The following is a 23,871-nucleotide window of genomic DNA, read 5'->3' as shown; positions in this document are numbered from 1 at the left end:
CATCACATTCTCATTATCAAAAAAAATCACAATTTTAAAAGATTATATACAAAAAGCATTACTAAATTAATAATTATCCTTTTTCCTTCTTTCTTCGGTTAAAAAAAAATACAAACGACAATAAATTAGAGACAAATCCCTTTTCGGTCAGTGAAAAAAAATACACACGAGGATTTAGATAATTGTAGGTGCTCACTTTCCAAATTACTCTTTCCCCACTCTCAATCTCAACATCTCTCGAAATAAGGTTTTGATGTTGTTCCTAAGCGCGTTTGATTGCCCTGATATGTCAGATAAACCCTCTTTATCATGGATTATATTGTTTTTGCTTGCCATGATACGGTTGCACGGCGACCCGGGATACAACCACCAACCCGGGCCGCATTAAGATACCACCCTAGTTTTCGTGTGTATGCGTATCACGGTTTCTGGCTCCGATAAGCCTTATGCCGTAGTTCCCGATTGCATAGTTGTCTAAAAGACCCCTCATAATCTCGATTTTAATCAAATTTGGTGGATATTGGCACAATTTTGTTTGGAGTCACCACCACCGGCTGTGCTTTGTGGCCAGTCTCGCCGTCAGTCCCGATTCCAGGTGGGTTTCCAGGTGGGTTGTGATTTATTGCCTATCAATTTTCCATTAATACGCTGAGTTACGTTGAATTGGAACTTTGGCTGATGTTATTTTCTCTCAAAAATTGGTAGCGGCTTCGTTTTGGATTGGGTCCTTCAAATTTGGGCATCTGTAAGCATAATCGGATTTGAATGGATAACAGAGAGGATTCCCGTGAGGTATGCGAATTAGCTACGCACACAATTGTTTTCGCTTTACAGATCTAAAGATCTGTAGTGATAAAATTGTTGTCCATATGACGATTTTTACATTGCTGTGTGGTGGGTTATTGTTATGCCTCAATTGCTTACAGAGAACGCTAAATAAATTTTCACTGTGTGAGTTATCTAGGAATGTAAATATTCGAATTGAAGTTTGCAGCTTCTGTATTGCAATCTTTGATCTCGTCTCATGTACACAGAATGATATGACGACCTTGTTGATTTTGCTTGAAGAGGTTATACGGAACTATCAACTTAACTTGCTGCTCATCTCTTTTATGATCTCATTGCTCTGCCCTCAAAACCGTAAGCGTAAACGTTGGGATCGTCTAGGTCAGTCAGCGGTCCTTGACTCTATTCCGGCTCATGTGCGCCAGCTGGATAGACTAGTGCGTATAACCGATAGGGCATGTGTGGATAATTTACGGATGGATAGGAACACCTTTGGGCGTCTATGTCGCATTCTCCGGGACCGGGTAGGCTTAATTGATCAAAGACTAGTAAGTGTTGAAGAACAAGTAGCCATGTTCCTATGTGTGCTAGCACATCACAAGAAATCGCGCATAGTTGGGCATAATTTCATGCGCTCGTCTCAAACCGTTTCAAAATATATACATATTGTACTCCGAGGAATTCTCTCATTACATAGTATTTTTTTGGTGAAGCCGACACCAATAGATGAAGCTTGCTCCGACCGTAGGTGGAAATGGTTCAAGGTATAGATAGATTGAACATGCTGCCACAAATCTTCGATATATGTATTACTGTGTTTTGTGATCTATTTGCAGGGTTGCCTAGGTGCTTTAGATGGTACTTATATCAATGTGCGTGTGCCCATTGGTGATGTTCCCCGTTACCGTAATCGCAAAGGCCACATCACAACCAACACATTGGCCGTATGTGACCCCCAGCTCAGATTCATTTATCTACTTCCCGGATGGGAGGGCTCAGCGGGTGACTCGAGGATTTTAAGAGATGCTGTAAGCAGACCATTAGGCCTCAAAGTTCCTAAAGTTGAGTTGTATATAGTAGGGTTGCAAGGGCGAATTTGGAAATATTAATAGTTGCTAGGGACAAAACAGACAAACAATCCCGTTATCATACGTTTTTCTATGCTGTATCAAAAACAGCATAACATGTGTGCGGAACTATATCCGGGCCATCAAACATCTGACTGACATAAGGCCTATCAGCCATATCCGGGAAAACCCAATAGTGTGCCCTATCTCATCTCACCCTCTCAGGGCAATCAAACATGCCCAACTCAAATCCTCCAAAATCAAGAAACATCGCATGGTTTGTGATCAAAATAACTAAGCAAACGAGGAAGACAACAATAAGACAAAGAAGAACAACACAAGAACTGAAAATTTGATAAAAGAATGTGCCCAACTTAGATAATCCTTATATTGCGGATTTTTTAATTAATCTCCAAATTCAAGTTCTCCTTGAATATGCCAGTGGCTATAGCACAAACAGGACAACATCTTAGTGCTTTCAAAAATGACCAATAAAACGGTCGATTTTTAAGCTCACATTTTGCAGGAACGCATTAACATATTCAAGGCCAATCAAACGACAAATATTTTTTTCACTTTTTATCTTTTGGTCTTTTCCGTTATCTTTTCATTATTTTGCCTCTTTTTGTCTATTACTAGGGCATCCATAAATTATGCATCTCCTTACTGATTTGTAGTTAATATAAAGGATGAAACATTTGGACTAATGATTTCAGACCATCCACTACTTATTTCTTAATGTTATTTAATTTTGATTTTAAAATACTCCTTGAAACAAGATAAATTACGTATTTTTTTATTTAAATTGTTTATCTTTATTTAAAAATTTAGTGCTAATAATTATATAGAAGTGACTATTGTCTTGTAGTAAAAGTCTGATCCGATTAGAAGTTGAGAGCATCCACACCGATTAGAAGTTGAGAGCATCCACAACGGTGCTCTTGCCAAGAGCACCGTCCGTGCCGTCGGCAAGAGCAAGCCTGTGTCCGCCGCTGTGCTCTTGCCGACGGCACGGCCCTGCTCTATGCATAGAGCACGTCTGTGCCAACGGCAAGAGCACGAGCAGGCGACGTGGCATGCTCTGGTTGGCCGTTGGTTTATCATTTTTTTATTATTATTTTTTAAAATTCGAAAAAATCTGAAAAATTCAGATTTAATAAAAAAAATATTTTCCCACTTCCTAATAAAATATATCCATTTTCCACACTTTTATTATATAATTTTTAATTTTTATGATTTTAATTATGTAATTTTTATTTTTTTAGTAATTTGTAATGGTATCGGATATTTTTAATGCATTTTAATATTGTGGAAATGTTTTTAGTAATTGAAGTATTTAAATTGAATAATGGAATGATGGGATCCATCTCCATGCAATGAGAGCATATTCCAGAGTCTATCTTAGAGCCCATATAATTTCCACATCATCACTATTTTATTTTATTTTTTATATCAATGTCTAAATAATTTAATTAAGTTACAATACATGAATAAAATAATTCTTCGATGTATTACAATATTGGAAAAATAATACAACAAGAAGCAATTTTTTTAAAAAAACAATAAAATAAAAAATACAATAAAAGAATTGAAAGACATTTCTAGAGAGAGAAAAATGTGAGTAGAGAATGATTTGGTGTGTGAAATGAATGGGATTGTGAGGTATTTATATGAGAAGAAATTTAAAAATAATAAAATAATTATCAGCCTTGGCTCCCCACAATGGGAGCCGATGGCAGGGCCAATGAAGAGCCAATAGCCCATCGGCTGAGGCGCTGGAGCGGCCCTCTGCAGTAGGCGATTGGAGGTGTTTATCGGCTCCCACTCCACAATGGAGCCGGTGGGAGCCGATGTGGTGACCGATCGCTTAGGCCTTGTGATCGGTCAGCACTGCTAGTGCTCTCAATGAGTGATAAATGCTCTTAATAAGTGATAAATAAAGTAGTAGTACTACTACAGTACTACATATTATAAATTGAGAAATGTCCCAAACAAAAACCAAAAACCCTACTACCTGTTAAAAGATAAAATTAGTAAAACCCTGTCCTCCATTTTCCAGCTCTCACACTCTTGTTAGAGAAGGCATTCACAACTCGCGAAGCAGAGCTGCTGATCAGAAGACGAAGAGCAAGCGGAATCAGCATGTATTTATGAATGAGAATGATTACAGGCACGGGCTTCAAGAGCTTTTGTACACTCGGGTTTTTTTTTTTATTGTTCTAAACTAGAACTTACATTCCTTATTTGTTCTAGCTTTTTTTTTATTCCGTGTTTGAGAGAGACGCATGACTCTCATGCGTCTCCTTTTAATGAGACGCATGACGGAAATGCGTCTTTCAGAGAGACGCATGAGGGACATGCGTCTCTCATTTTTTTCAATTTTTTTTTAAACGACGCATGACCGTCATGCGTCTTAGGGAGAGACGCATGAAAGTCATGCGTCTCTAATACATACACTGCACCTGTAAGCCATTGTGTAATGACCATTGTGTAATGATTGAGAAATTGTATGGATACTGTGACACTCAAGTTCTAAAATCTATCACGTCAAAATATTATTAAAACGGTACAAGTGGGGGCCAAATAATTGTTATATCTGACATTCACCATTTTCAAAATTATCATCATATTCATACCACCTGCCAAATAATTCCACAACGATGACAGAGAAAAGTCATTTAGGTCTGCATCACTGTAATATTATTAGGACCTGAAAGGGAAAATCATGTTGCATCACTCTAATATTATTAGGACTTGCATCACAATGATGTTATTTATTTTGGTTTTGACTTTGTGAATGAAAGTGTTGGCCAGCTCTCTGAAAATAAGTCATAAAAGGGAAATGGGGTGCAATAATGTTATGTCTCATTTCTTGTGATTCGAAAGCACATAATTTTGTTTTAAAAAGTGGAAGAGTGAGAATGGAGTAAATGCATGCCTCTATTAAAATTGGGAAAAAGTGAAAGCGTGGAGGCGTGAAAAATGGGAAAGTGGAAGAGTGAGAAATTGGGAAATAGTAGGCTAGTAGCATTATTATTCATGTTTTATTCATGAATTGATGCTTTCGGTCAAATGGAGTATGCATGCCTCCATCAGCACAGTATTCATAGCAATCATTACTGCAGTGTATGTATTAGAGACGCATGACCCTCATGCGTCTCTCCCTAAGACGCATGACGGTCATGCGTCGTTCAAAAATAATTGAAAAAAATGAGAGACGCATGTCTCTCATGCGTATCTCTGAAAGACGCATCTCCGTCATACGTCTCATTAAAAGGAGACGCATGGGGGTCATGCGTCTCTCCCAAACACGGAATCAAAAAAAAGGCTAGAACAAACAAGGAAGGTATGTTCTAGTTTAGAACAATAAAAGAAAAATCCCTGTACACTCCGGAGGATATTTTCACCAAAATTTTTGGGAAGGACGGTCCTGCGCTGGGCGATGAATTTGGTCCTCTTCCGTCTAATGCTTTTCCAGGCGGTAAGAATTTAGAATTGGAAGGTTGTTGTAGCGTTCCTTTCCTTGTTTTTTGTTGTTCGCGTGCATAATGATTGAGTCTGAACTGTTTGCTTGGATTATGCTTTCATTTCCGTTAACTGAGATGTTGAGTGTCCTGGATTTCTGATGATTAGCGCCTCAAGTGGTTGTTATTTGTATTTGAAGCGGAATTATTTGAAAATTATTTTGGAGTTAACTCATGGCGCAGACATAATAGATTGGAAACGTAGAATACTGGTTAGGACTCTTCACTTCTGAATAAGGGCAAAACTACTTGACTGGGCCACCAAACTTAGATATAAATACTATACACTTTTGCTTGCTTTTAAAGTGCCGACGCGGAGATGCAAAAACGGATACTGCTACCTCAAATGGATGAGTTGATCACTCTTGTAGAACTATTGATTGCTCCGACAATTATTATTGAACCAATATTGCTATTCTAGATTTTCAGGTCACTTGGTCGAATTACTTAGATTGTATGCTCAAGCTTCCTTGGACAATTATCCATTCAAATTTTGACATAGTAAGCTCATCACTCCAATTTTCCAGTAATAGCTGTCGTTATTTAGCCTTTAATTTTTGCAAATAGATGGTAGGACCAAATGACATTATAGATGATTGTGCTGGATAACTAGTATCACAAGATGGAATAATCGGGAAAGGTTTGGTGATATGTACAAATCCTGATTCAAGAGATTCTGAATACAGTTCCTGTAGTAGTGGCAGTGTCAATCAGAAGAAGAAGAAACGAGTGCAGCCACATGAGTCTATTTTGGTTTGATCCCCAGTCCTCTGTTTCAGTTATTTAGCTAGCTGAATGCACACAACTATTATCCCTATCAAATTTACACTCTCTCTTATTTGTAAATTGAAATTTAATTATGTTGTTCCTTGTGTAGAAAAAAATGGCGAACAGAGAAAGGGCTAATAGGAAGGCTGCATTGAGATGTAGAAAGGTGATGTTTGCCTCAGCTGTTTTAATTATACTTGGATAAGAGAATTTATAATCATTTTGCTTGGCACGATATAAATGTAGGTGGTGGAACCCCAGAAAATCCAGAAGCAGAAGCCTCACAAGGATAAATGTGAACTTGCTCTCGAAGATGTGAAGTGTACAGAGAATACAGAATTTGAAATATTACTGGATGATGAGGAACTGGAGCTTAGAGAATTACAAGTAGGACCCAATCCGTTATCTTGTTCAACTCATTTTACTACCAGTTGTTCTCATGGTTGTTCACTTTGCAAAGGTCCATTGCACTCTTTACTTTACTTTCATAATTCTTTTGTTGTTCCTGTGTGAAATATTGTTTTAGTACATGAACTTACTGGTAGGAGCAGGACTCGTGGGCACTCTAACTAAACCTCTTAATAATGTTCTGTATGTTGACAGACTTGCTTGCCAAATTTCCTCCAAGTTCTGTCGCAATGAAGCTACCTTTGTCAGTACAACCATGGGCTTCCTCACCAGAATTAGTAAACAAACTCTTTAAGGTATTTGAACAGGTCTTTGTAATATGATAATGCATAGAGCTACTCTAGATGTAGACTGAGTGGATATTAAATTCTCCTTTCAGTTATAAGAAATTTATTTTCACTCAGTCACTCTATATTCCTATATGGGGTCTCATAACATTGATTCAATGGACCTTGTGCAATAAAAGATGCACAAAACTCCCACTTGTTCAACTTCTGTCTGAAATCTCTTTCTGGTTCAAATCCACATCATTGAGGAAATATTTGTTCTTTCTGTTTCCAATTTTATTGATAGTATCTGTACTTTTACTATCTTCTGATATTTGTATATGTGTTGATTAGAGAACTTTGGAGCTGAATCAGTGTATTTTCTTCGTTTGTTAATTAAATTTCCAGTTGTTTTTAGTCTGTCAAATCCCCATTAATTTATTCCACTGTAAGGTGTTTTAACTTGTATGCTAAGTTTTACTAATCTTTTTTTATTTGTTAATTGAAGCTATTCCATTTTATTTGCACGAATGCTGCAACAATTGACACACATTCGTTCACCATAGACGAGTTTGCCCAATCATTTCATGATAAGGTAACGTAGATCGTTGCCAAATCATAAGCATCATGTGTAACATAGCTTTGTAAGTTTGTTGGAAATTTCTCGGTTTCATCCTCCTCTTTCTGGCTTCAGGATTCACTCTTGCTTGGTCTAGTGCATGTGGCCCTCCTCAGACTACTTTTTTCAGATATTGACAACGAGATAAGCAAAGGATATTTCTCTCATTCTAGCAAAAATCGCAAGTATTCGGAGTTGATTCATTCGGTGAGTATATCTTAGAGGTACAGTTAGAGTGGTAGATTTTGTGTTTGTCATACTTCATTCTGATGATAATAGCATTATAGCAGCACATGTTGGAGATTGTACTATGACTCTCTAATCTCTGTCACTGTTTTGTTGATATTCAATAGTACTCCCTCCGTCCGCCATTAGGAGTCCCATTTATGGGTGGCACGGGTTTTAAGAAATGTTAAGAAAAGTGAGTGGAAAAGTTAGTGGAATAGGGGTCCCACTTGTAAATATTAAATGAAATGTGAGTGGAATGAGTTAGTGGAAGGTAGGACCTTATTACCATTTTTGGTAAAAGTGAACCGGGACTCCTATTCGCGGACGGACTAAAATGGAAAAACGAGACTCATGTTCGCGGACAGAGGGAGTAGTATATATACAATTATTTAAGGGATCACTATTAGTTAGCATATTGGGAGTTCGTTCTTATTAGTTTCAAAGTTGTTTTCTAATGGAATTTCCTATATGATAAAATTAAAATCTCGTTCAGGTAATAAAAGAAAAGTTGGAATTGGGAAGCTTAAAAAATTGATTCTGACCTAGTTCTCAGTGTCAACGATTATTTGGTAATAGTCCAATATCTCCATTGTTCGGCTATTTTTAACTACAAACACCTATTACTGGGAAACAACACTAACATTCTTTTCATTCTTTTACATGCTTCTCTGTACGATGTCTTTCAGGAGTTTTGTAGATATGCATATATACGTGCAGTTGTATATGCTATAGTTGATGCCTTGTTGGAAACTTTTATAATCTTGATCCACCAGGCTAGTTGTTTAGGGACCTTTAAATTTCATTGATATTCCTTCAAACATTTGCCTTGTCACAGTTCATATAGCAATGGTTACTTTGTCATTGATCACCTAGAAAATATGTTCACTAAAGGAATTTGTATTTCATGTTACTGTTTTAACCTTCTAAACTTTGGTGATTTTGCAGCTTGAACATCATGGTGTGGTTATTGAGTTCTGGCAGAAGTCACTGAACCTCCTGACATGGATAGAAATATTATGTCAGGTGTTGACTGCAGCTGGTTTTGGTTATAAGCTTAATATGACAAGGAAAGCAGCATGCTGTAAGGTAATCAATTTCTTAATAATCATGATTTTTGTTTCTGTTTTGTAGTCTCTCCTGTAAGCATCAAGTTTTGTTATATCAAAAGATAACAACACGAGAGTCCCCATTCTTTCTGTTTCTGAGTGTGAGACAAAACCTATGTACAAAATGTGTAATGCATCCTATAGTTTGTAAGAAGAACTACTGTTCCTTGTGCAAGGAATGTCTAGCTTTTGTAGCTTTTGTTTTGTAAGCAAGATCCTTGACTGATCCCGTTGGTAAGGGATATATTATGTGATGCAACAAATTTATTGTGTTTGTTTCTTGTTTTCTAGGAAGGCAATGTCATGGATAAGTACGGATTAAGTCCGCGGACATTGAAGGGAGAATTATTGTCACGACCCGATCCTTGTTATGGATAACAATAATGGGTGATTCGCGACTAATAGGGAGATTAAAGAAGCAGGGTAGAAGGGGGATGAAAATCAAGGAAGAGGAAGAAATACTAGTCAAATAAATACTGCAAACAAGGAACTGAATATTTGGCTACATGTTCTCAAATAGAATCATTCACCACAACAACCAGATCAGAGTTCAATACTGCAAACAAGGAACTGAATATTTGGCTACATGTTCTCAAATAGAATCATTCACCACAACAACCAGATCAGAGTTCGAAGGTGAGACTATAAGTTTTTCACTTAACAAAAATAAATGCAGCGGAAAGAGGTCTCTACTAAATGACTTCGTGTATGAAGACACGAATCGCTGAGAAATCCACAAGCTTATTTGATAGCATCGACTCCGATCAATTATTCTCCATCTTGACGTTCAACCTGCACATTTATAAATACATGCAGGGCTGAGTACATGAGTACTCAGTGGACACGTGCCGAAAACAAAACATACAAATATAAGTTGTCATCCCTCAACAGTATCACACGGGGGTTTTTCTTAAAAAGGCTCGAGTATACTAAATTCTTTTGTGATCTTAAAAGTCCGACTGATCAATCTAAGTTCTTGTTGTATCCTACCATGTCTGAGAATCTAGTGTACCGTGAAGGTGGCCACCTTCAACAGTACCCTCGCCGGCCAACCTCTCTAGGATGGCTCACGACTCTTGTGCACCACAATCGAAACGTTTTGGCATAGCCAAAACCAACAAACAAATATCTCTAACAGACAGGTCTCGAAAACAAACACTTTATGGCATGGCAACAACTTTTAAAAAAACACATATCCATTTTTGAGAAAAATGTGTTTCATAACTTCAAAACATTTGCTTTATGTCCACACTATAGTGCTGGATATTAAAAGAAAGCTCACCTAGTATGCTTATCTCCAATTAAAATCCTCGTTTGGCCTCATCTGCCCTTGAATAATTTCTCCTTTAGAAATAAATAGTGTAACACGCTAATTAGCACTTGAACTATTTTTATGCGAAAAGAATGCATGCATTCTATAGGATAGCACCTATCTCTTAGTCTCGGCTTATAGGATTTTCTTTCTTAAATCCTAACTCGGCTTCTTTTCTCAGCAGCATTTAATTATTCGTTTTACTTATCTTGGAGAAATTCTATTATCTCTTGGTAAAATATGGATTCTTAAAATCCCTCCTTAAATTCCTTCTTTGGATTTTTCTTAAGGCCGCCACCCGCGACGCCGGTCGGCCCTTCGCTTCTCTACTAATATTTTCCATCTCCGGTAAATAAGACTTACTCGAGAATTAATTTAATTAAGTTCCAAACACAATTTCTCAAATAAATTTCTTCCCCGCATATTTGCTTCCAAGTTCCACAAATATACTTCTCGGTCCAAACTCTACAATTGAATAAAATGGCCCAGCTACCATTTAATTTGGCCCCAACTTCTCCATTTATTTTAGAGGCCCAGAATTCAATTAATTCAAAGTGAGGCATCCCAAATTTGTCTATTTAATTGTTAAGGCCCAATCTTGATTAATCAATTAAGGAACCCACTTATTTAATTAAAGGAGCAGGCCCAATTTTCACTCCCTCATCTATCGGTCAACCCCCTCCTTCTTCCTCCACACTTAAAAAAAAATTCAATTTCAGAAAGGGACTTCTTCCAAAACGAGAACTACACGGTCTCACCCTTCGCGCCCCCCTCTTCACTGGTGAAAACGAACCTCCTCTGACGGGAAATCCGGAGTTCCATCGGCGGTTGCTCCCTCCTCGGTCGTCCTCTCTCTCCCCTCCGTCGGTTCGGCCGTTCGACGAGCAAGGCCGCCGCTCGCGGTGTCGCTCGGCGTCGGCTTCAGCAGCCAACCGCCTTGTCGGCTGCCGCTCCGCCGCGTGGATTGTTCGACGCCGGCCACCCGCCGTCTAAGCTAAGTTTTCTTCTTCCCTCACCTCCGTTCATTCCGAAATTTCGATCGAGTTCGGTCTTTGGGTTTTGTTCGTCGCTAGGATGAGCTTGCTATTGATTTGCTATACTAGTTCTTGATACTTATGGTTCTCATTTCGTCATACTGATTTAGAAATATTCCCTCCGTGCTTCGCTCTAGCATCGTCTCTCGCTTGTTCTCTACTTGTTAGCGTTATGAATTCCTAAGGCCATGTTTCTATGTTCTTGGCTATGGGATTGTTGTTCTATATGATGCAACGAGGGTGTTGAGGGAATTACCTCTCGGCTGAAAATCCTTGCGGTTTCTCTTGCTGCCGGCGCCTCTCCTCACTCCTCACTCCTTTCTGCTTTCTCCCTATGATTGCTTTCACCCTATGATGTTGTGAATCTTGGTGTTCGAAGAGTGGGGAGGGGCGAAGGCTGCGGCCTCTTATATAGCTCAAAGAATTGGCATTTTGTGCCTGAATTTTGGGGGTTGTGCCGCTATTTTGGGGCTGCAAAGTTGGCTCGTGATGAGTCCGCGAATTTCTGATGTTAGTAAATGCTGGTAGAGAATAAAGACTACGACACAAAGAATTTACGTGGTTCGATTTACTGAAGTAAATCTACGTCCACGGGAAGAAGGGAGGGCAAGATTGTATTGCTTGATCTGGGATTACAGCTTACAACACAGACTTGCTATATGATATTTTATCTCTAGAGAGCTTAACCCTTGTCTATCAGATCTAAGTTCTATTTATATATTGAACTAAGATCGTGGCTTGCATCACCACCCTAAGTCGTGGATGTCGTGTAGGTCATGGCCTAAGATCGTGGATGTAGCGTAGGTCATGGCCTACGATCGTGGCCTGAGTTGACACCACGTGGCAGTGGGTGTGTTGGAAGTTGTGGAAATCCTGTATGGGTCCACTAACTCCTTGTTCGGTCGAATACTGAGACCGAACTGCTTTGGTTGCCGATCTGAGAGTAGAGCTTGATGCCGACCTGAGAGCAGAGCTTGATTGGTTGGCTTTTACCGAGCTGTAGGCTGAGGCCGAACTCTTTGGTAATGCCGAACTCATACTCTTCCTTGGGCTTTGGGCTGATGGGCCGTCGTTGCTGTTGGGCTTGTTTAGTACGCACCCCATCACTACCCCCCCCGAAGGGCGAAGTGAATCACTTCGGCGAAGTGAGTCACTTCGGCATTCTGGATAAAGGCAAGGGGGAGGCTGATGTCAGGGGACGTGCCTTGCACGTGACTGCATTAAATGCGACAGTAAAATCCGGCCGTTGAAGCTGCTAGGATTTCGGCCCAGGATGAAGCTCAGTTTGCCAAAAACCAGCTCGTCATCCAGCGAGAGCAGACGAAACGGAGGGATGCTGCTGCCGTGGTTGCCCAAGGGGAGGTTCTCCGTGCTTTCGCGGAGAAACTCTTTCTGAGCAACCAATTTTCAGCCTTTGTCGGTGATCTGCTGAAACTGATGACCGATAAAGCCGAGCAGGGTCCCGAAGTCATCCTGCCGCTGTACGGCCGAGAGATAGCAGCTCGGCTTCAGAGTCTGCCGGTGCTTGAGGAGCTTGCTTCGTCCTCGGTCCTGCTTTCTGCAGACCAAGTTCGTAGTTGCCGAGCTGACCGCGATGAGAACATGGAGGCTATCTTTGCCTCCATAGGGTCAGTTTCACCCGCTCCAATTTTCCATGGAGAGGGTGAGACCGAGCAGCATGAGCGGCAGACCGGCGATGAGCAGGCCGAGCAGGAGGCGCAGCAGATCGGCTACGGTGGCGCCGAGCAGGCTGGGGAGAGCAGGGAGGTCGAGGCTGAAGCTGAAGCAGACAAGGAGAAGGAAGCTGAACCTCACCGAGAAGGCGGAGACGAAGCTAGCGGAGTATGATTTCATCTTCCTTCTCTTAGTTTAGTTTCTTCCTTCTTGTAAAACGGCCTTGAAGCCCTTGTGTAGAAAAAATTTTTTCTTATGAATGAAAAAATTCTTCTTTCTGCTCTTGTGTCTTCGTATAGCCTTTCGTACTCTCTTACTCCTGTTGTGGTTTACTACCTGCTCGGTAAGCTGAAATGCCGAACTGACGGAGCTGCTTTGTATTCTTAACTCTCAAGGAGCTGGAGGTACTTCACTGGAAGCGGCTGTACTCTTCGGCTTTAGACGAAGCTGAGAAAAGAGCTATAGCTGACCAGATGAAGAATGACGAACTCTTGGCTCGTTCAATGAAGCTGGAGGCCGATAATAAGGACTTAGAGTCCGAAAAGAAGGATCTGGAGGCCGAGCTGAACACTGCCGTCGCTGAGAGGACTGCGTATGAGGATTTCATCTGCAGGCGTGGGGGAATGACCATCTCTGAAGTTCAGGAACGAGTTGACGAACTGTGGGAGGAATATCATGTACTCCGGAGGAACAATGCGCTGGAGAGCTCGGCTTGCCAACAAGTCGTGAAATCATTGCGGCGCTGGGCTTCTCGGTACGACATCATTCTTTCCCGGCGTCCCTCAATCGAGAGATTCCTTAGGCATTTCCCGTCAACAGATGGTCACACTCCAGCTCAAACCCCTGATTCACTTGCTCAAAACCTTACTCCAAGTCAGCAACGAACTCAGGAACAGCCGGAAACGTCAAGACAAGGACGGACTGAAGTTCGTAGAGGAGCTGTGATTATGAGTGAGCAAGATCAACAAATGCTTCGTGAAGAGACTCTTCGCCGCCGAGGTGCTAGAGCTTCCCGGGCTCAGGGAAGAGGTGGTAGGTCGATTAGAGCATCTCGTCGACCTGCTTATTCTTCAGCTGCCGAGAACGCCCGAACTCGGCTTCACGAGGATTTTGTGAATAGGTGGCTCAACTTTAGCAACCCCGGACAGTAGAATAGTCCTTTGTAATAGCGTAACGCCATTTTGTAGGGTAGCGGAGTTGTATGCCGAACAAGATTTGAAAAATGAAATTTTGTTTTCGCTTCTAACACTGTGTATTTACAGCTTAGCGAAAAAATTTCATCGTACTTGTCCTCGGTCTTATGAAGTAAACTTCTTTGACCGGACTTGGTCCTTGGTCTTATGAAGTAAACTTCTTTGACCGGACTTGGTCCTTGGTCTGATGAAATAAACATCTTTGACCGGACTCGTCTTTGGTCTGATGAAATAAACATCTTTGACCGGACTCGTCTTTGGTCTGATGAAATAAACATCTTTGACCGGACTCGTCTTTGGTCTGATGAAATAAACATCTTTGACCGGACTCGTCTTTGGTCTGATGAAATAAACATCTTTGACCGGACTCGTCTTTGGTCTGATGAAATAAACATCTTTAACCGGACTCGTCTTTGGTCTGATGAAATAAACATCTTTGACCGGACTAAGCTTGTGTCCTAATTTGGCGAGTTTTATCGCTTGGATCGGACTTTCCCTTGTCCTAATTCGGCGAGTTTTATCGCGTGGATCGGACTTTCCCTTGTCCTAATTCAGGCAAGTTTTATCGCGTGAATCGGACTTTTGTTGCAGTTCGTTTCAGACGAAGTGCTTGATTCTTAAGCTGAATTGTGGTCTTGTATCCTCTTTAGAAGCTTGGACTTCACAATCGTTAGCTTATTGCAGTTCGTTTCAGACGAACTGCTTGTTTAAGCTGAATTGTGGTCTTGTATCCTCTTTAGAAGCTTTGACTCACAATCGTTGGCTTGTATATGTTCTAAGAAGGGGATCAGCCTTCGAAGAACAAGATACCTCAGTAACATTTGTAAGAGACGACACGCACAGAGACAGACAAAACACACAGACAAAACGCACAGAGACAAACAAAGACCAAGCAAACCAAAGAAAGCACATTGACCGAACAGGACTCAAGACTGACTGACCGGACTGTCTCTTACAAATGGAACTTCTTGAGGTTGGAAATGTGCCATGTTCGGGGTACCTGTTCTCCTGACATGTGAGCCAATTTGTAAGACCCTTTGCCGAGGACTTCTGACACCCGATACGGACCTTCCCATGTGGGTTCGAGCTTGCCCAGCTTTTCTGCTCGGCTTACTTCGTTGTTTCTCAAGACGAGATCTCCCACTTGAAATTGCAGCTTCTTCACCCTTTGGTTGTAATACCGGGCTACTTGCTCCTTGTACTTGGCTGCTTTTATGCATGCCAATTCTCTTCTTTCTTCGGCAAGATCTAGCTCGGCTCTCAGTCCGTCGTCATTCATTTCTGCTGGAGAAATTGAGTTCGGGGACTGGGTATGCCGATCTCAACCGGAATCACGGCTTCAGTCCGTTTGCTTGTGGGTGGGAGACCGAGCTTTTAAACCTCTGCTCTATGACTTCAGAGACGATTTAGTCTTCCCGGGAGGGAGAGCGTCAATAGTTAGGATTACTCCATCATATTGCGGCTCGTTATCGTCTTCGGGATCCTGTTGCCTTTTCGGATCCTGAGGAGCGCAGTTCGCACCTCCCTGCTTTTTGTTCTTTTTCGGCTGCTTGCTTTGGTATTTTTTTAACGTCCCTGCTTTCACAAGGGCATCAATACCTGCAGCCAAATGTCGGCACTCCTCGGTATCGTGACCGTAGTCTTGATGGAAGGAGCAAAATTGATCCTGAGGTCGGCGCGCGGCCGATTTCGTCATCCGCCTTGGCTTTTCGAACATATCGGAATGCAGTTCGAAAATTTTCGCTCTTGACTTGTTCAATGGTACGAACTGAGCGGGCGGCTTCTCAGGATTGAGACGTGGCCCCAATCGGTCTTGCACCGGAGTCCTTTGAATCCTTTCAAAAGGAGTTCGGCGAGGATGTCCCTGATCGCCAAAAGGAGTTCGGCGAGGATGTCCCTGATCGCTATGATCGGGCTTCCTCCTATCTCCTCGGGATGAGCTGTCTAAAGACCGTTTGCGACGGTCTGCCTCATCGGCACGGGAGAACTGGTCCGCAATGTCCCACATCTCTTGAGCTGTTTGCGGACTGCATTCCACGAGCTTTCTGTAGAGAGCTCCGGGCAGGATTCCATTTTGGAATGCCGAAATGACATGTAGATCGTTGAGATCATCTACTTGTAGGCATTCCTTGTGGAATCTCGTCATGAAGTCGCTGATCTTTTCGTCGCAACCTTGACGTATAGAAAGCAGCTGAGCCGAAGTGATCCGGGCTTCCGCTTTCTGAAAGAACCTCCTGTGGAAAGCATCCATTAGATCTCGGTAAGATCTAATGCTGCCTTGGGGGAGGCTATCGAACCACCTTCTCGCGTTCCCGATAAGCAGCTCGGGGAACAGCTTGCACATATGGACCTCATTGAGACCCTGGTTCGCCATATTATACTGATAGCGTCCCAGGAAGTCATGAGGATCCACCAACCCGTCATAAGTCATCGACGGAGTTCGGTAGTTCTGTGGAAGGGGAGTTCGGGTGATATCGTCCGAGAACGGAGTCTTCAATGCTCCGTACATGGCGAACCCGACATCTCTTCGGTATGGAGGAGATGGAGATCTCCTGTGATTTCGGCACCGAGGAGGGACAGGAACATGTCGGGGTGGAGGATTCTTCTTCCTGGAAGACACGGCACTACTGCGGTAGTGACTTTCATGTCTGGAGGAGGAGGGAGAATCCACCGTTTTCGTCTTCGGCTGTTGGCTCTTTTGCAGGAAGGCTAAGAACTCATCCTGCTTCTCAGTCAAGAACAGCTTGACAGCCTCATTCAAATCAGGCTGCTGGGAAGACTCGATGTGTGGACCTTTTGAGCGGCTTGTTCCTTCATCGTGAAAACTGGAAGTAGCTGTCTCCCGAGGCTGTTTTCCGGACCTGCGGGCTGGACTAGCTTCCTCATGGTTTTCACGAACGGTATTACGGGTAGTGTGTGATCTGGTATGCATTTTTTTTGGGGTGGAAAAAGGGTCAAAAATTCGCTTTATCACAAATTTGGTTCTCTGGTTCCCACAGACGGCGCCAGTGATGAGTCCGCGAATTTCTGATGTTAGTAAATGCTGGTAGAGAATAAAGACTACGACACAAAGAATTTACGTGGTTCGATTTACTGAAGTAAATCTACGTCCACGGGAAGAAGGGAGGGCAAGATTGTATTGCTTGATCTGGGATTACAGCTTACAACACAGACTTGCTATATGATATTTTATCTCTAGAGAGCTTAACCCTTGTCTATCAGATCTAAGTTCTATTTATATATTGAACTAAGATCGTGGCTTGCATCACCACCCTAAGTCGTGGATGTCGTGTAGGTCATGGCCTAAGATCGTGGATGTAGCGTAGGTCATGGCCTACGATCGTGGCCTGAGTTGACACCACGTGGCAGTGGGTGTGTTGGAAGTTGTGGAAATCCTGTATGGGTCCACTAACTCCTTGTTCGGTCGAATACTGAGACCGAACTGCTTTGGTTGCCGATCTGAGAGTAGAGCTTGATGCCGACCTGAGAGCAGAGCTTGATTGGTTGGCTTTTACCGAGCTGTAGGCTGAGGCCGAACTCTTTGGTAATGCCGAACTCATACTCTTCCTTGGGCTTTGGGCTGATGGGCCGTCGTTGCTGTTGGGCTTGTTTAGTACGCACCCCATCAGCTCGCTTTCGAGCTTGATGTTCATGCCTTGTATACCATTTTGGTGAAACTTCTTGGGAGTTTCATGGGCTGATCTCATGCCCTTGTTTGCCCCAGCTGGAGGGGGTCCGATTTCTCCCCATTGGGAGCTCATTCTCCCATGCTTCTTGTTCTTATTTGATCTTTGGGAAGAGAGTGATATGGCGATCTAGCTTTTGCAGAGACTTGATGCTCTCTTGGACTGTTTTTCCATTACCTTCATGACTTGCTTTTGCCTATTGCTCTTCCATGGTACATGTTCTTTCACTAATTGGGTAAGTGGACTTCTCCTTGTAGGTTGTGCTCCCTTGGAGTCTTGCGGGCTGAATTTCGAGAAGGAGGGAATGTGGAAGAGAAAGAGAATCAAATCTTGAAGCCTTTTGGTCTCTATACCAATTTGGACAACCTTTTGATTTATCCACTAGAGTTAGTAGGGTGAAAGATGTAGTGTAGACATGTGAAGTCTCTTTCACCTATGAAAACTTGTACAACTTGTATTGTCTTTTTCATGTATTATTAGCATTTTTATTATCCATGAAATTGTATTTCCAACTTGCTCTTCTAATAAACATAACTCTTACTCTTTATTCTTGAAAACATTTCTTGCACTTTGTTTCCTTCACAAAACTTGTTTTATTCTTTGATGGAAATTACAACATGAAATTTCTACGTTCTCACGCCCTCCACGCGAGGATTAATTAGACAAATAAATTCGGCTTATCCAAAATAAAAGGAATCGAAATTTTGGGGCGTCACAGTTATTTAGTATTTTGTAGTAATGGATTGGAAGTCTCTGAGTTGGCAAAATCTTCAAGTGTAAGTTCTTACTATATACAAGAAATTTCACAACATCCTACTGGGAAAAAAGAAAGAAAGAAATTTACAGCAACTTCAAATATTTAAAGGTAGAGAGTAGCTGTGAGTTTACTTATTCCATGTAGATTGTTGGTTTAAACCTCACCGATACAGTCCAAAACTTGGAGAATTTGATTATCTCAGCTCTCTCCAGTGAAAGGATCTCCTTGTCTGGATATCGTTTGCGGATACATACTGTTGAAAAAGAATCTGCAGATTTTCCATCTGATTCTGAGGATTTAGGGTGCGGAGATGACGTTTCTGAAGTAACTGGTGGAAATGATGCAAATGATTCTGACTATGAGTCCAGGGATACAAGTCTCTCCAAAAGTGATGCTAGTAAATCACATAGTAACCTTCTGACTGTATACAATGATATTGATGAGAGCCATCCTGGTGAACTTTGGGTACTAGGACTGATGGAGGGTGAATACTCAGACTTAAGCATCGATGAGAAGCTCAATGCCTTGACAGCATTGATTGATCTAATTGGTGCTGGATCCAGCATCGGAATGAAGGTAGTCCCTGTTATTCCTTTTATCCTTTATGAAGTTATCATTAATTATTAGGGGCATAGGAAAACTTCCTTTTCCGTCTGCCTTTGTTGGTTACTGTCTCCCTCAAAAGGGCAGGCTTTTGAAACTTATAATACAAATCATAGGCATTACACAAAAGATTTGTACAAAGACAGGAAAAAGTTACATGCTTTGTGGTATTCTTGTCATTTTATGTTCTTGTCTGGTGTTATAGATGGTACGGTAATATTTGTCTCCTGCTTGTTATAAACTAGTCATTCCAGCTTCTTATATACTCCCTCCGTCCCATACAAATAGGCCTAATTTCCTTTTTCGTCCATCCCATGCAAATAGTCCATATCTATTTATGGCAACTTTTTCTCCTTTGCTTTTACTTTATCCGTTATGACTCTCACTATCCACTACATTATTTCAACTACTTTTGCTCCTTCTCTTACTTTACCAATTACGCATTAAAACCCGTAGCCTATTTCTATGTGACGGAGATATATTCAACTTATTGATGTTTCATTTGGATATTATCCAGGCCCCCTTGACCTCAAGTGCAGAATGTCCTCCAAATATTAATTGTTATGGTTGTGGTGCTAAAATAAAGAGATCAATGGTCAAATCTGTGGCACAAGGAAGTTGTGATTTGCGAAGATCTAGTGGACTCGACATAGATACACCAGAACCAATTGATTCCTAGGTTCTCATGTCAAAGATTGATGGCATGGAGAAACACGTGAACACGAAAAACATTGCAGACCAAACGGAAGCAGATGAATATTTACACCCGATGCAGTCAATATACATACTGGATATTCTTGGGTCCTTGTGATGAATTTGATCCTGGACACACGAGAATTTACTTTGAGTCTTCAGAAGATGGCCACTGGGAGATGATTGACACTAAAGAGGTCCACCTTAAAAACATTTAGTCCACTGTTTGTTTGATCATGGTACTCACTACCCTTCTCTTCTGTAGGCTTTGCATTCTTTGCTGTCTACTTTGGACCAAAAGGAGGCTCGTCTTCTAGCTTCATTGGAACAACGAGAAGCAATTCTGAACCAAATGATGTCCAGTGCACCAACTGATAGTGAAAATAGTCATCTGCCCCAGTCTCCTCACCGGTGTCTGACGTGGACAACCGCTCGAGCTTGGGGGAAATGCAAAATGAACTTCCTGCTTCTATTGACATTGCAGTTGTAGAATATGGGAGAAAAGGAGAAAAGCTTGTTGAAAACTATGACAATTCCCAAGCTTTTGATGCCCAGATATGGAAGTCATTTTACTCAGAGCTCAACAGTGTTAAAAATGGCCAGAAGGCATATCTTGATTCGCTCAGAAGATGTGATCGATGCCAGGACCTCTGACATTTGAGCTTGATTTTGATATAGAGGAGAGATATGCTATTCATTCCGTAACTTGCCAGGTAAAGATTAATGTTAAAAGATGCCCAAGGCAGAAAGTTCTACCTTCCCAACTGCAGGCACTCAAAGCTGCAATCTATGCAATTGAGGTTGGTTGTCATGACTAAATTGTTTTCTGCTCATACCTTTGTGGTCGTACTTTAAGTGCATTGGTACAATGAGAAAAATATGTTTTCCTCATATTGCAGTTTTTCATATGCATATTTTACTGGTTCACGCCTATTCCTTTTTTTGGAATGCTTACACAAATGATCATATTTCTTTATGGAATTTATTACTCCCTCCCTCCCATAAAAATATGAGCAATGTATAAGAGAGCGGATGAGAATGATAGTTAAAGTAGTGTTAGTGGATAGTGGGACCTACATTATTAAATTGATATAACTTTTCAAAAATGAGATGCACATATTTTTGTGGGACGGACGAAAATGGAAAGTGCACATATTTTTATGGGATAGAGGGAGTATATTACCTTTTTTTGATGGATGGACGATTAAGAAAGCCCTAGTCATCCTGTTTATAGATGGAAATTCCTGTCTTTTGATTCTTATAACGACTTTATATGTGATAGTGTGTTCAACTTCTTACAGATAGCTATCCCAGAAGATGCCTTGATGGAGTGTTGGAAAAAGTCTGCTCATAATTTGTGGGTCAATAGGTTGCGACGAGTCTCCAATTTAAGAGAGAGTTTCTGCAGGTACTGGATGTGGATTCTACACTTATATTATTTATTCATTTGGATCAATAATCAGATTCTTTGGAGGTCTTAATTTTTCTTTTTCCCATCCTTTAGGTCCTGGCTGACTTTGTAAATGCTATCAATGATGACTGGTTTGATCAAACCAGTGCTACAGATTCATATAACTCAGATGACATAATTTGTAACTTTTCAAATTGGATTTATTGGTGGCCTCTCGGTCACGTGAGGAAACCGGTCATTCTGTGGATAAATCACTAACTGCTAACTGAGAGAAAGGTATATGCAGCCTTCTCAACTTTGACATGAATATGCTGTCTTGCATTTTCTTCCCACATTATTGTCTATCCCCAATTGGTTAGGTCATCCGCAACGCCGTCCCTCAACCGTTCTTTAAATTACTATTCATGGGTCCACTATATTTTTTTACTCCATCTCTTAACTAAGGGACGGAACCTGCAACTCTCCATCTGTTATCCGTTCCTTAACCGTCCCTTAAATTTGATAGAAATCTATGGGTTCCATCCTAAAACCAATTGGTGATAGGAGGAGAGCCCCATGAGACTTATATAGTAGATTAAACTATTTGTATACACCGATGTGGGATATTTTTTATGTTCATTTTATGTTTCAATTCCCAACACCATCCCTCAAACCCTTCAAGGTGAATCTTGGTGGGGTTGGACTTTTTTATGATCGATTGGACAATCGGCCCAATTTTTTTCCGATCGGTTGGACCACTGGCCCAAATTTTCAGCCCAATTAGACTGTTGGGTCAGTCATTTTTTTTCGATTTCAGCCCAGATATACTGCTGGGTCAGTCAATTTTAGCCCACAATCGGTGACCCTTTCTTATACCATGATAGAAATCCATGGGTTCCATCCTAAAACTAATTGGTGATAGGAGGAGAGGCTCATGAGACTTATATAGTGGATTAAGCTCTTTGTATACACCGATGTGGGATATTTTTTATGTTCATTTTATGTTTCAATTGCCAACACTATTAATTCAATTTCATTTTTTATTTTTATTTTCAACAAATTCAATTAATAAAAACACATTTTATTAAATAAAATAAAATTACAATATTGCATTCTTAAAATAATAAAATAAAACATAATTAAATATCCTAAAAAAAATTAAAAATACATAATTTAATTTTCTCCGTCAAATTTTGCCCAAATGTGCTCCATTAGATCATCTTGGAGTTGGGCGTGGGCGGTAGAGTCACGTGTCCTTGCCCGAATAGACAACCGTTCTTGTATAGACGGATGCACTCCACTTTGAGGCGGACTACTTGCGGTTGAGCTTCCGGGGGCTTCGGGGTCGAACCAATTTTCTGCCTCGGGTCCTTCGTCTTGGACAATCATGTTGTGCAAGATTATGCACGTATACATGATGTCGACCATGCTCTCCATGAACCACATACGAGCCGGGGCTTTGATAATGTTGAAGCGCGCTTGGAGAACCCCGAACGCCTGCTCCACATCCTTCCGAGCAGCCTCCTTCTTCTGCGCAAAAAGAGTCTGCTTTGCATTCACAGGCCTGGTGCACGTCTTCACAAAGGTTGGTCACTTCGGGTAGATGTCGTCGGCAAGATAGTACCACATTTTATAGCGCCGGTTGTTAGCGGTGAAGTTGATGGCCGACGCTTTACCATCCAAAACTTCAGCGAAGAGGTTGGATTGGTGGAGCACGTTTATGTCGTTGTTCGAGCCGGGGACCCCGAAGTACGCATGCCAGATCCATAGCCGGTAGTCGGCGACGGCCTCGAGTATAACAGTGGGGTGGGTGCCTTTGTGGCCGCTCGTGTACGACCCCCTCCACTCCACCGGACAATTCTTCCATTGCTAGTGCATGCAATCGACGCTGCCAAGCATCCAGGGGAATCCGTGCACTTCTTCGTGAAGGCGGAGCAGGAACTGACAATCTGTCGTGCTTGGCTTCCGGAGAAATTCGTCGGTGAAGGCTGCCCGGACGCCTTTGTAGAATTGGATCAAGCACATTCTCCCAGTGCTTTCTCCAATGTGGAGGTATTCGTCGAACACATCCGCCGTTTGTCCAGTCGCAAGCTGACGAATTGCTGCAGTACATTTCTGCAGCGTCGTGTGGCTGGGACGGCCGACGGCGTCGAACCTTTCTTGGAAGAACTCTTCCCGGGCTGCCAATGTATTTGCGATGTGGAGAAATAGCGGTCGCCGCATGCGGAAACGGCGACGGAAGTAGGTATCTCCCCACACAGGGTTATCGTAGAAGTAGTCACGGACTAACCTTGCGGCGGCTTCCTCCCGGTTACGATGGATGTAAGTTCGGGAGCGTCTTTGGGGCGGCGCGGCTTCCTCCGCCTCCCGGCATCGATCTTCTTCAAGTGATTCTTCCATTATTCGACGCATTTGCTCATATGGATCCATTAGATCGATTAAATTTGGGGGAAGAATAAAAGAGATGGTTTGAGATGAAAATTGGAGTGGAAAGAGAGATGGGCATTGCATTCCTCAAGAATGTTAGCCGCAGATCCAGACCCCGAAAATGGCGGGGTGGAATTTAATATTTAAATATTTAATTTAATATTATTTTTAATAATAAAGTAAATAATATTATATTAATATTTAAATAGCACTAACTTAGTTAATAAAATATAAAAATACCTTAGCTTGCAAATATATATTATTCATGTAAAAATATAAAATTATTGTAAATATTATATACATTCAAAATCATCGTATATATTACTCCTA

General features: G+C 41.5%; 1 long non-coding RNA gene and 1 pseudogene across 1 annotated transcript; one reads left to right on the top strand and one right to left on the bottom strand.

The window, feature by feature from the left end:
* The first annotated feature begins 173 nt into the window (after nucleotides 1-173).
* On the top strand, nucleotides 174-21,393 carry LOC121796676 (annotated as a pseudogene).
* On the bottom strand, nucleotides 9,151-11,729 carry LOC121795294. Its single transcript, XR_006049449.1, has 3 exons — nucleotides 11,375-11,729; nucleotides 10,055-10,116; nucleotides 9,151-9,564 (listed from the first exon to the last, which is right to left on the bottom strand). It is a non-coding gene; the product is annotated as an uncharacterized LOC121795294 (long non-coding RNA).
* Nucleotides 21,394-23,871: the final 2,478 nt, after the last annotated feature.

This window comes from Salvia splendens, chromosome 3, assembly GCF_004379255.2.
Source record: "Salvia splendens isolate huo1 chromosome 3, SspV2, whole genome shotgun sequence".
NCBI lineage: Eukaryota > Viridiplantae > Streptophyta > Magnoliopsida > Lamiales > Lamiaceae > Salvia > Salvia splendens.
The sequence above is the reverse complement of the archived record's forward strand: the minus strand, read 5'-3'. Positions and strand labels throughout refer to the sequence as shown.